The sequence below is a fragment of the Thunnus maccoyii genome, chromosome 16 (genome assembly GCF_910596095.1).
Source record: "Thunnus maccoyii chromosome 16, fThuMac1.1, whole genome shotgun sequence".
In the NCBI taxonomy this organism is placed as follows: Eukaryota; Metazoa; Chordata; class Actinopteri; order Scombriformes; family Scombridae; genus Thunnus; species Thunnus maccoyii.
Genome location: NC_056548.1, coordinates 29641196 through 29655855, shown reverse-complemented (window position 1 = coordinate 29655855; position 14660 = coordinate 29641196). Strand labels below are relative to the sequence as shown.

Sequence of the window (14660 nt, the reverse complement as noted above, 5' to 3'; positions counted from 1 at the left end):
ATGACGATGAAGGGCCTCCTCAAGGTTTGATCCCTCTCCAAGAGCAACTAGGGTAACCTTAGCCAAACAACCCCCCCTTGCGTTCTTCTATGTTCCTTACTCCTTCCACCCAGAGTGTCTGGATGAGGCCAAGACTTTGTGAGGCTCTAGACAAAACAATTGGTGATGTTATAAAAGGCAGCATGGCAAAGTGTCCTGTTGAAATGTTGAATAGCTATGTTGGAGGTATCTCAGCTTGTTGAGAGGAGAAAGGCTGATAGGGGACATGTCATACAGACAAACTTATTGTTTTTGTTTTTTATTTCAAAGGAGCAAACATTTTGGGAAATTTAGTTGCTTGCTAACCTCCCTTTCCTGTCCAAGGTGAACTTCAGGACCACCTTAAATGCAACAACCTATTTGAAAAATTTCATTCAGGTTTATGTTCAGCACACAACACTGAAACAGCTTTGCTCAGGGTTATGAATGACCTGCTGATGGCAGCTGATACAAGATCCAATTCTCCTCTGATTCTCCTTGGCCTGAGCGCTGCATTTGACACTGTGGATCACACTATCCTCTTAGAGCGCCTCCTCACCACCATTGGACTGTCAGACTCTGCACTTAAATGGTTATAGTCCTACCTTTCCGGTAGGACTGAGTATGTCTCACTGGGAGGATGCAGGTCTAGATTGCTCCGTCACCTGTGGTATTCCACAAGGATATGTTCTCGGCCCGATCCTGTTTACCCTCTACATACTCCCCCTTTGACGTGTCATCAGCAGACATCAGATGTCTTCATTGCTATGCTGATGATACCCAGCTATACATTAAAACTGCCCCAAACCCTTCTGCAGTCATGTCACGCCTCAGCACCTGTCTTAAAGAGATAAAGGCCTGAATGAGCACAAATTTCCTCCAGTTAAACAGCACAAAACTGAAGCTCTCCTTATTGGCACTCCATATCAGGCTCAGTCATCCCCCATACCTCATCTCACCTTTGATGTCCAGGACATCCCCCTTTCCTCCTCAGTCACTGATCTGGGTGTTAGGTTTGAGCCTCAGCTGACTTTTGATGGCCATATAAGACATCTGTGCAAAACCTCTTTCTACCATCTCAAAAACATCTCTAAACTCCACCCCTCTCTAACCCTGTCAGATGCAGAGAAACTCCCTGGCTGGAGCATCCAGAAACTCCAGTATCCTGATGAGAGTGCAAAAACATGAACATATAACACCAGTTGTTTTCATTGCATTGTCTCCCTGTCTCCTTCAGGATTGACTACAAAGTTGATCACACCACAAACCTCCACCTGCATGCTCAGATCTGCCAGCAGCTTGCTCCTCTGGCCCCCCAGTACTAAGCTCTGCACATGGAGGACTAAGCCTTCTGCTCTGCTGCACCATGCCTGTAGAACAGCATTCCTAACCATCTGAGGGCAGCGCAGACCCTAGTCTCTTTTAAAAAAGGCCTAAAACCTTTCTATTCAGGAAGGCTTGTTCATCTTAGGGCTTCATCTTAGGGCATCTAAGGCTTATTCAGCTTATTCATCTTAACTCTTATTACTATTTTCTTTATGTTGTGTGTTCTAATGTTATTAATGCTGTAGCACTTTCTCACTGTGAATGAAAGTGCAGTATAAATTAAATTGATTTTTATTATTATTATTATTATTTATTATTTTACCTAATGAGAAGATCAATATTAATTTCAAATCAGACAATGCATCTACATCACTTCAGGGTTTTTTTCTAGACTTTTTTCAATGCCAAATGAGACACCAGGTTTCTGTAGTTGTGGTAGAGGATTAATGGAACCTGACTGGCACGTGTTAATATCACATGCAGACTCCATGATATGGGTCAAACCCATGTCAGCCAACATGTATCAACTCACTCTCCTCCCAACCTGAGTGGATACTGGTTGGACACTGGCTGTCTTTGGTCACTGGGTATCTCTATGGTGAAGGAATATAAACTTTAAATTTAAACTGACATTTAAACAAAAACAAGACACAGAGAGAGAAATAAACAACACACTCCAGTAGGAAAACAAAAGAGGGATCTTGTATATGTACAAAAGAGACATGAAACTGAAACTTAAAGTTCCCCTCCACTCAAAAGTATGTTTTTTTTTTTGTTTTTTTGTTTTTTTTTGAGGGAACTTAAAACCAGGCTCTTCCACTTCAAGATTCTGAATAGAGTTTACTGGACCCCACTCAAGTTATATAGAGTCAAGCTAACACAAACCCGGAATGCTGGAGATGCCAGAATGGGGAGGGTATGTTGATTCATATGTTATGGAGCTTCCCCGAAATACAAGACTTCTTGTCTGAGATTCACAAAAATATTACACAAATCATAGGGTGTGATGTGCCTTTCTCCCAGAGGCTGTATACCCTGGGCAACCTGTCACTCCTTGAGTATATCCTATCCCTTCATGCAGAATAGGTGCAGACTGCACTGATGCTAGGGCACAAGCTCATCATCTCAGAATGGAAGGCCCCCTCTGCCCTACCTGGAAATATCTGGCATAATCAATTAGGGAGAATAGCTGCACTGGAAGGCCTGTCATACAGACATGACCAGAGTGGAAAGTTTCCAGTTGAAATGGGAGCATTTTCTCTCGAACATTAGAGGGTCAGACCAGGGTATAAGACAGGGAGGGGCTCAAGGTCTCAAACCCTGGACACATTTCGAGTATCTGGATACATTATTGCTATTTTTATTTATTTACTTATTTTTTCTGTGGCAGGGGATTGGCCTGCACTACATTTCATCATTATCACCACTGTATCTGATATCACTGAATGTGGTGGTATGTTATTGTTCAGTATTATCCAGGATGTCTTCATTGATTTAGTTGTTATTTATCTTTAAAAATAACAACTAAACATTTTTTTTTTCTTTTTCATTCTTACATTGGTATGTCTGTCAGTTTTTCGTTTTTGTTCTCTCTTTTGTTTTCCATGTACACACACTGACATTAGTACTGCTGGTTGTTCTATCACCAGATATTTATCAAATGTATGCTTGTAATGTTTATTTCAAAATGCCAATAAAATTGTTAATCATAAAAAAATATGTTTTTCTTCTTATTCCTACAGTTGGATGTTTGAGCTTCACTGTGTAGAATGATGTGCAGTATTTGACACTACACAGTAAAAAATGGAGTGTTAGTATTTCAGAGTAAACCTATTTTAACCTAGGTAGAGTATTTATAACTATATGGAGAGTAAACTTACTCTAAGAGTAGAGTTAAAAGTCGGTGTAAAATTCTGCAGTTCAACTCTACACAGTGATGATTACGCGCCTGTTTGAACACTGGTCCTGGGAGCTCTGGAGTGGTGCCACAGTTGCATTGTTGGCAACATCGTTTAATAACTCTATTTCAACTAAACACGTTTTGATAGTTTCATTAATGTCGATTTAGGACATTATGGCAACATGTACCCTTTTGTTTGATGATATTATCGAGCAGCTACATGCTAGCACTTGCTAACAGTTCAGAAGTTTACATCTTTTCATTGGGTTAAGATGCACCTATATAACAAGTTAACTACGTATTTTTTTAAAGCTGCGGAGATAAGAATGAGTGCTGCCTGTCTTATGGCAAAGTTTTAACAACCAAATTATTGTTTATTAGTATGCTAATCGCTAGTAAAGCTAATCGCTAATTTTTTCCATACTAGGTGAACTTTAGGAAGCCTCTGTTTCCATCAAGTGAACTACTGGTTTATACTATTTTTAAACCAGATGCCAAAGGAATATGCTGATTTAGATTTCCTAGTTTCACTCCTTATTTAGTGAGTGACGTGTATTTTTCATTTAATATAAATTACAGTGAGCTATAGTTTTTAGCTATTGTGTATTAAACTTAGAGTGCAGTAATATTACTCTTTACCATTGAGCTAGGGTTAACCTGTTACTTCATGCTTCCGTCTTCATACTGTAACAGCTAAGTAATATTAAGTTTGAAGTTATGTTTCTATTTGATAGAAAAATCACTTCTGAAGCACATTAACAGGTAACCCTTTTTTAAACTGTTTTCTTCTCATTGTTTATTTTAACAGAATATGCTGCTGCATGTTTTGTTTGGTGGGGAGCAGAAGTATGTTAGGCTGTCTGACCTAACATTTGATGCCTTCATGAAAGAAAGTTAGTTTGTACATCAAGATAAAACAATATCACAACTTTTTACTTGGTTAATACACCCAATTCATCATAGAGCCATAATAATAATTGTTTCTGCTGTGCATTGAAATGGATGAGAATGACCTATTTATTTCAGCTTCAACTCATCAGCATTTTGTGAAGACATGAGGTTTACTACTTAGTTGGCCCTTTGATTCTCATCAGAGGGAAATGCATGGCCTTTCAAATTTTGTAACAATTTCTGTAATATTCTTTTCCTTCTCTTTTTCCTTCCCTTTATTTCAATGTGCCTAAAATTTAAAATACCAGAAGGCAGACAGTTAGATATGAAGATGTATGATCAGACTGACACAGAAGTTGACGCAGAGGTTTTTGAAGAAATAGTGAAGGAGTCACCTGGAACCTTCCGAGTCATGTTGAATAATGAAGAACTTGGTAATCACTGACCATTCACAAATGTGTTCATATTAAACTTAAAGGTTGAGATGGGAAAATTAACAGTTCCATTTAATATCTCTGTTTTGTTCATATTCCTTAATGCACAGGTGCTTCTCTATCATCATCCTCAGTTGCATCTGATGATACTATCATTCTGGACTTCACAATGTGTGACCCTCCTGAAGAAGCAGCCACTGCTGCAGGAAGTCAACTGAAAAGGCTATGCCACATCAACAATGAGGCAAAAGCGGTAGGTAGTGGACATTGTTGTTAAGTGTAATCCAGATGTTGTTGCATTTCAGTGTTTTTATGTAATAATTTTCCAGTCTTCTGTATGGTTTAAAATTTTCTGACTGCATACTTTATTTCCATTTAAGTTGATTGAAGAAATCCTAACAAAGCCTGGCGGTGACCACATCATGCAGGAGTATGCAAAAACCAAATCTCTGACAGATCCTACCAGAAGACCGATGATAAACATACTTGCTGCTGAGATGACAGAAACATATGGGTAAGAATCATACATGTAGGCTATGAAGAAACATTGTTAGTATTGGATTGTTTTTAATTGTGTTGTCCAATGCCAATTGAGAGACCGTCATCATTGAATTCTTACATTAGGACATCCCCCCTACAAGTGTGAGAGTGATGTATGCACAGGGGATAGTTGCTCTGTTTCCATATCTGAAAGACCCATATTCACAACATGGATATGTAAGTAAAAGTATCCTTGCAACATTAAAACACATAATTGCCCTTAGACATGTTGATGGCATAGTCAGTCTGCATGTATTTAATTACATAGGAACATTACTACGATCCAGAGAGCGGTTCGGGATACCTTGCATGGCGGTTGAAGACCATTCAAAGAAAAATTGCAGAGGAAAGAGGTGCCTCAGTTAGCAAATCTCCCAAAAGTAAGTTTACTTATCATTTACATATGATATTGATGAAATCTGTATGCAGGAGTCAATAAAATTGTGTTAGTCTTAAGTTGGTGGGCCAGGCCATGGTCGACGCAGACCCTTCACTGCTGAGAAAGTGTTATCTGATGAGGATGTGGAAGCAGCTATTGCTGTTTTGAAACACTCTGCTAATGAAAACACTGTCCGTGAGAAGATGAAAGCTACCTTCATCTATCGTCATTCAATGGTCAAAGATGAAAAGGAAGCAGCAGATGTCTTCTCAGTCTTCCCGCGGTTTCTGGACACACCAGGACTGGTAAGAAATCTTTATTAGTTGAATCACTGAAATATCCCATGCAGCATGCAGTGTCACTCATTACTGGTTTCTATGCACTGTATTTTTGCTTTACAGATAGAACAAGATTTCAGACTCCTGTTTGGTGAGGTCACTGCCCACAAATTCTTGGAAAGGTGGCCCACCGATTTCAGAGCTAAAGTGGTAAAGGAAAGCCATGCATTGGTACCCACCACAGAGCTCCTGGGGTTAATGCACAATGCTGAATCAGCTGCTGAAGTTGAGAATGGTATGACTGGGACTATTTTTAATCACCATTTTTAGTTATATAGGTAATTGTACCAATTTAATGTATTTGTAGCATAATGTTAATCTGATGTTTGTTGATCTGTAGGGTGGGACAGTAACATGTCTGCTCTCCTGCTGCTGCTACATCTCCTACCACCATCTACTGCTCACTTTGCCTTCATGTACAGTAACTTTCCAAGAACATTTCCACGCATATGTGATCAGGACTAAACAAGACTTTGTTGTCTTTCATGTCGACAACCTGTGGTATCCTAGGCCTTTCGACATACAAATGTCATATGGAGAGGACAACACAGCTCTCTTTGTTGTTCCGTATTGCTTTCTTTGGTAAGCATACTGTGATGTAAATGCTGTTACTGTGACCTTGTATGCTTGTGTTTATTTACATTTGATAGGTTAGAAGACAGCAGTATAGCATCACAGTAAAATATGACCTAGATGTAAAAAATAACACTGCAGAGAAATGAAAATTAAATATTATTATACATTAGAGTGTCATTTTTAAACTAAAATTGGAGTGAAATTAGCTCTATAAAGTGTAATCATATTACTCTAACAGTGTGAACAAACCACAGTGTTAAATACACATTTCATTGTTAATTTTGACGCTAAATTGAGTAGAATTAACTCTGAAAAGTTAACACTGGCCAAAGAGTAAATTTGGCCTACACGTGTGATTTGTGACATCACAACTCGTTTGGAAAGCCAATCTTGGTCTAGTTTTCAACACAAGTGTCTGTGAAGATTCTCAGTCATCCAGGTCATGGTTATCCAAGGAGGGCTGAATCAAGGGCAACTGGACTTGGTTAGCCCCTTGGATGAGAGGTGAAATGTCTTCAAGTATTTACAACCAAGTCCAGTTGCCTTGGTGTGGCAAGTGTAATGTGGAAACTTGAAACCTCCAGTGCACATATAGTGAGAATGGACTTTACAGTGAAGCAGGAGACATATTGTGTCCAGCAGCTCAACTTCTGAAATGAACAATATTTACATAATCATAAATTCTGGAATTTTTAATGAGGAAGGGGTAGATGCCCTTTTAAGTATTTTAACAAGGTAATTATACTTTTCTTGTGAAAAAAACATACAAGACACACATTACTGTTCTGAGCAGAGTATTTTTATATGCCTTAATATATGTCTGTGAGGGGATCTTTAACTTTTATCTGGTATTCATTATAATGAAAGTGGTTTATCATCGAGGTTTATGAACCACACACCAGACTGCAGTCTCAGCTAGCTGTGATAACCTGAGTTAAATCTGTGACAGCCGCCTTTAATGAATGAATCAAACACTTACTAAATGTCTGATCGGCATTATACACTCATCTCCTGCATGAAAGGAGAAAAGACTTCAGAGAAAGTTTCAGTGTATCACTATATTCAAAATGTTTCTGTATTCATATAAAGTGAGACTAAAAATGAAGCTGATGTTAACTAAATAAACTCTGTAAGTGAATAGGTCCATTTTCACATCCGAACATGTGATTGTAATATTCAGACACATTCACACCATGAGGAAACACTGTCCACTCTCACTGCAGAGTCTGTGCTCTGTCACTGCACCATCAGGCCTAAAAGAGAGGGGCGAAAGCTCCGCCCATTTCAGCTGACCAGAAATGGAGAGCAAAACTGGACATCCAGTGCCTGTGCTTGTGTATAATGGATAAGGGAGAAGTCAACTTAAAGGATAGGTTCACAATTTTTCAAGTGTGCCTTAAAGCAACAGTCAGGTGCCCAAATTAACACTGAAACTGTTTTTTATTGCTGTAATCAAATTTCCTGTTCATATTGACCATTAGTCCGTTCATAATACACTTAGAATGTAAGTGATGGGGCCAAAATCCACAGTCCTCATTCTGAGCAAAAATGCATTTAAAGGTTTATCTGAAGACAATATGAAGCTTCAGCAGTCTGAGTTGGTCAAATAAAGTGCACATCTTCCACATTTACAGTCTTTTTAACATCAAATCCCTTCTTTGTGTGTTGAGCTGCTGTGGAAGTATAGTAACAAAAGAGGGACTCTGGCACTAAAAAGACTGTAATGTTGAAAGACATCTGCTTGATTTGACTCATTTGGAGGCTGAAGCTTCATATTAGCTTCAGATAACTTTTAAATACATTTTTACACAAACAAGGACTGTGGGTTTTGTCACCCATCAATTACAAGCGCATTATGAAGGGATTTCTTAATGACAATTATGAACAGTAGGCATGATTACAGCAAGACAACGTGTCAGCGTTCATGTGTATACCTGACTGTTGTTTTAGGACAGACTTAAACAATTGTGAACCTATCCTTTAAATGATTCTATCAAATACACAATCAATCCGGCTGTGAATGAGCACAGATGTCACAAACTACTTCTGAGACTGCTAAACATGCCATTGGTACAAACCAGAATGTCTTACTGCTGGGTGAAACTACTACACCCCTTGAGAAAAGCCAGCTGACAGCATATCTGAAATAGTCACCCAGAACATCCTCCAACAGGTAGGGTGACTTTATACCTCCTGTTATACCAGGGAATACAAGTCTTGTCTTCCATCTTTACGGCCACATGTGAAAAGTGGAGGTCTCTTGAACGGAGCTGAGGCCTTCATCTTAGTGCCTATGTACCCTGGAGAGGTGAACTAGGAGGATATTGTGTGTGTTTCACCGTGTGGTGTCTGACTTGCTTGCTAGTTGTTGGGTTGTTTTTTATTCATGGGTCCTGAGTTGCTGAGAACTACATGATGCCCTTGTTGGGTTCAACTAGTACCAAAAGTATGATAATCATCACTTTTGTCAGACTTTGACTCTGACTGACACTTGAGCTTTAAGTCAAACCACTACACTGTATATGCTTCACCTCGGTCATGTGCTTCCTACATGTTAACTTGAGACTATTATCAACTGATTGTTATTCATTTCTTGAAATATAACATTTATCAAGCTAACATTTATCTTGGAAACACACCATATATGTCCTAAAGTGTCAGGTTTAGTTTCAGCCTCTTGTTTTGATTAATCAAGTGCTCATTCCTCTACGGAAGCATTTTGGACATTTGAGACAAAGCAAATATACCCCGTCTTTGATTGGACAGTAAGAGTAGCTCATGAGAATCACTTCCAAATACCTTAAAACTGTCTGCTGTGATAACTTCAGCAACTTTAATCATCTCATTTTCATTGACACTGAATCTGTATAGCTTGTGTTCAGTCCAGATCTGATGTGATATCCATAAACGTGTTCATAATTAATATTTTAATATTGGATTGTTATTACTGATGCAATTTTTTCCCACACTTTAACTGTAGTCTATCTGGTCGAGGTGGAGCTAATTGTAATGACCTTACACACTGTTGGGTAATTTGATCTGTAACAATGGGTCATACTTTATACGGTGATTTGAGGTTTTATGTGTCAGATCTTAATCTGCAAAGTAACGGGAGCTATAGCTCTCAAATAGTATGCAGAGCAAAGTAGCACAAAATAAATACAGGCAATATCAAATATTAAAATAAAATACTAAAGTAAGGTACATGTACCTCAAGATTGTTCCGAAGTACAAAGTAGAGTAAATATCCATTTACCAATCCACCACTGCACCTAAAGTAAGAATTAAAAATAAAAAAATGTAAAAAAGCAAAACAAAAAACAAAACAAAACAAAACAAAATAGAAAATGTCACATGAAATATTGAGCTGTACATCAGGACAGTCTGCACTCATCTTACATTTGCTTATGCTTACTGTAGTATGTAAGTATGAAAAGTGCCTAAAAGATAAGCGGTGGCAGATAGCGGCAGATGACACCTTAGCGTAAAAAGTGACAACTAATTCATCAGAGCCAAAGTTTTCTCAATCACTGGTGTAAAAACAAAATTCAAAGGTGTCTGACATCCCAATCAAAGCTGACATAAGACATCACTACCCCAGTTTGACCGACTCTAGCTACAGGTGTAGAGACTAGAGTAATGAATATCTGCATGAAACTAGCTGCCAGACGTATTGACCAAGAAAACCTTATTTCACCTCCCAAACAGGTGGCGTTGTTTATCATATATGTAGTCATCCAATCAATAGATACCACATAAGGATGTTTAAATAACCATGTATAGTTATCCTGATTAGCCAGGGGATAATGTTTTATCTCCTGAGGATGTAAATGCTGTTCCACCATGAAAGAATAAAATAATGAAGGAAAAACTAAAAACCCTATCTAAAAAAGAATTAAAAATGAAAACAGGTTAATAATGTTGGTAAAGAATTTGGTGATAAACCCATTACGATGAAATGCATATAAGTCTTTCTTCTCTACAATTGTTGCTTTTAAACTGTGACCTTTCAATACACTATACTTTTAAAGTCTGGGTTAAACTGAAACTGAGTTCAGCGTCTGTTTCACAGCATCTGATCTGATGGAGACACCAGTAAACATATGTTCTACTGGTGAGTCTCTAAATAAGATTATATAAAGTGTTCCACAACATGTTACTTTCTCACTGAACATGTAAAATCTGCTGTGTAACCCGCTGTACAAGCTCAATGCAGCATGATGTGACACATCCCAAGCCACAATGCAGTAGTCTGTCTGTCTCTCTAATAAGATTAAATGATGAAATTGATGGGAAAAACATGTCAGTGGATTCATTGTGAAACCATCCCTTACACTCACAATGGTCATTAATTAATACTTCAACAGCAGAATAATTTTTAAAATCCATCAGTGATGCAGTACTCTCCTGTGAGAGAACAAAAAGTCTCCTTCTTTTACATTTCATACATACTCAACATCTCATGTACCAGATGCAAAAAAAAAAATCAAACCATTGTGTCCTTCCATAAACGTCCTGTCATGTCTGAATAGAGCTGTAAGGAACAGTAATTTAAAAATTTCCTCTGAATGACAAAAACATCACTTTAACAGATAGATGAAGCCAGCAATATTATTCCATGTCTGAAAAGGGCTCAAATGTCTGTCATCCAGAAATTATAACTATATTTACATTAACATTTTGGACCAAAATTAATTCAGTGAAATCACCAAGACAAGTCAAGTCAAATATTTTTTTTATTTATATAGCCCAATATTACAAATCACAAATTTGCCTCTAAAAAATGGAAGAGCAGCAACAGAGGAGGGATCCTTCTTCGTGGGCAGACAGACATGCAATAAATGTGTGTACAAAATAGATACACCAATCGAGTCTCATGGCAGTTCGTGAAAGAATCATGAAATTTAAACTATCAATTCGTGTATATGGACACAATTTTTCCATTTTTTTTCATGACAGTCAGCACTACTTTCAAACTAATGTAATTCAATTGGAAGTAGGCTTCATGCCTGCAGCACTTTTTTTTTTCTTTTTTCTGTCAGTCGGGACTCGGGAGCACAGAAGCTGCACTGTTTTTTCTCATTTGTTGTTAATTTTTTTATCTATAACCGCTACATTATTTAACATTTAATCGCAAGATTTTATCCTTGTGTTGGGCCTCACGTGCATGAGACAAAGGCAGGCCTACACGCAGTCACAAAGCCTGATAACAAAGAAAGGCGCCAAGCCAAACAAAAGGATTCCAAACTGACTTCAACTTTCATCATGCTCTGCTCAACTCACACCTAGTGGCGAAATCCGGCAGAGTCAAACTCTCAGCTGCCATTGGACAAGACCCACCGGGAACATCCTAATGTCACTGAGTATAAACACCGGAGATGCTCCTTGAACTGCACTTCCAGCTGTTTACACAGCAAATGTAAGGAAGTAACTTCTGTATGTATGTTCAACTATTATCTAGGCTGCAACATCTCAACCTCGCTGGATGAGTAGTGTTCAACCGAGCATGTTACTTGCTCCTAAGGAGACCGCTGTGCAATCCAGCACCCTCACCTCTCCTGCAGAAGTGAAGAAGAAGGATAATCCTGCTTTTCTTCAACTGAGTCGACTCTGCTGTTTCCCCCGCAACTCTGCGAGGATCAGCTGCTGTGAAACCTGCTGACAGAGCGCGCAGATGGCCCCGTCAGCATCCGAGCCTGAGGAACTGAGCCAAACCAGAACTACGGACTAAAGCACACTCTACTCGCTTCCTTAAGCAACACAAGTAAGAGGCTAAAGTCTGGGCAGAGACAGGTTGTTAAAGTGTGTGTTATTGTCAGCCTCAGTGCTGTTTGTTGTAAAGTTGAGTCCGATTGTTGCTTGAGGAAATACTGTGAAGTATTGTTGCTGTTTGCTGCTTGTTTTGGTTGTGTTTATCATTGTTTGTGTTTGTCCAACTGCATGGACTGCTTTGTGTTAGCTCGCCATTGTTGCCATCGTTTGTTGAAATCAGACCACGGCGACGACCATTACTATGGAGATGAAGAAAGACTTTTATTTACTATTAGTCAAGATTCAAGATTTAGTTTATTGCCATTTTTTTGTGTATTCGCATATACAAAAAAATGAAATGCTGTTCCTCCCAGCCCACAGCAGTGCAACAACAACAGAAAAATTAAAGATATACTGTATATCTAAAAGTTCCCTTTAAAAAAATGCTAAAAATGTATAAATCCCAAGCGAAAAACAAAACAAAACAAAACAAAACAAAAAAAGAACAAGCAGTTAGCAGCACAGTGCTTTAAAGTACATTTAGAGAGAAAAGTACATGTCTCAGTTCGACGTAGACAGCTCTTGCATGTCCACATCCTGTCGCACTGCTTTTGGTGTTTACTCTCCAGCACAGCTCCAGGCAAGACTGTGGTCTCCTTTGGACCCACTGGGCATAGCAGACCGAGCTCGCTCTGCTAATTTAGCTCCCAACCAGTATTTTTTGTAGCAAAAGTCTTTGTTACGAATGTCCAAAAGAAACCAACGATCATAGACATATTTCCCTTGCACTCCACACAATGACACAGATGTAGACATAGGCATGGATAAAGACACTGCATAGTCGGAACTAGTCGCCATCACACGAGTTCATGGAGAGAGAGAGAGAGAGAGAATACCACCAACAGGAACCTCTTAATTTCTCTTGTCTTCACAAAATAACTCTTCTGTTAGCTTCCTCAGTGCAGTTTCTCCTTTGGAAGGTTGGTAACAGTGGCAGTAGCAGCTGACAGCTAGTTAGTTGTTTTAATTTAATAAAATATATCCAAAGATGATATTTCCTCTTCTGTTTTTGCTGATTAATGCTGTTACCTCTTCTTTAGAGTCTTTTCTGAAGATTATTTTATAAGGTAATTTTGCAAAATGTCCCACTTTTTAGGTCCAAGTTTGAGATGTATTCAGGAGCCCATCTCTGGTGCAGCCACTCTCTCTCAAAGAGCACAACCAACTATATATAACAATATATGCTATTTACTTTTAATTACTGAATTTAATCCAAACTGATTAAGATGTTTGTGCGCACTGTCCCCATTCACTCACACACACACACACACACACACACACACTTGCCGCACTCGTTCTCCTTTTTTGGCTAAAATATCTGAAATAAACCAAGATTAACACTTGATCTGTTCACCAAAGCTTTGGACTCCCTAAAAATTGACATCTGTTCAAAATGGAATCAGCAGTCAGTGGATCACAGACAGACATCTCTGCCATCAGGGACGAATTATCCTCCTCTGTTCGGGCACTAGATACAGCTTTGACCAATCATGAAAGTTGCCTGAAAGAAGTGGAAAAATGCGAAAAATGCGACTGCAACAAGTGATGCGGTTACAGATCTTGAAGCAACAGTCTCCAGACTTAAGTCTGAAGTCAAAGACCTCCATGTAAAATGTGAGGACCTTGAGAGCAGATCAAGAAGAAATAATTTAAGACTAGTGGGTATCAAAGAGGTACTTAAAGGCACAGCGCCAACCAAGTTCATCTCCAGTTTACTACAGGAGCTGCTTTGCTTGGATGAGAACCCCTATTAGACAGGGTACACTGCATGCTACAACTGAAGCCAAAGCCTAAAAAGCCTCCCAGACCTTTTGTTATCAGGGTCCACTTCTTCCACATACATGAGCTTATTCTCCATCAATCCTTTCCTATATCCTATATAATATATAATAATCCTATATATAATGTAATATAATATGATATAATATAATCCGGGTCAGGGCAGAGTAACACATATCCAGTGTGGACCCTTAGGCAAGGTCCTTAATGCTGCTAGCCTACCTCAGGATGAAGCCGCGAAACTTGAGAGTCATGGACGTCGCCTGGGTCAACAAGGTCCGTGTCAGGTTTTGGAGAACCAGGGCAACTTGATGAGAAACGGGCTACTGGAAGAAGACATAGATGGACTAGAACAGAGAATAGGGATCTGTTGGAATGCTACTACACAAGTAACCCCAGTGAGAGGGGCAACGTGCAGAGGTTGTGGGATATATGGATGCCTCGAAACCCTCTAACATCTAAGCTGACAAAGAAACAACTATTAGCCCAGTGTTCCAATATCCGCCAACGGCAACTGCTGCCACAACTAGAAATCAATGAGGTACAGTGAACATGCTACGGTAAGGGGGAGCCAGGACAACAGGTGAGAGGGAGGATATCATCATCATCATCATCCCCACACTCCGAGCCCACAATACACAGATTCCCTTAACACAAGGGCGACTGAC

General features: G+C 39.0%; 1 long non-coding RNA gene across 1 annotated transcript; it reads left to right on the top strand.

The window, feature by feature from the left end:
- The first annotated feature begins 4450 nt into the window (after positions 1–4450).
- Positions 4451–6556, top strand: LOC121880547. The gene is made up of 8 exons (XR_006091583.1): positions 4451–4569; positions 4680–4822; positions 4950–5083; positions 5194–5286; positions 5378–5489; positions 5560–5793; positions 5890–6061; positions 6167–6556. It is a non-coding gene; the product is annotated as an uncharacterized LOC121880547 (long non-coding RNA).
- The last annotated feature ends 8104 nt before the right edge of the window (positions 6557–14660 follow it).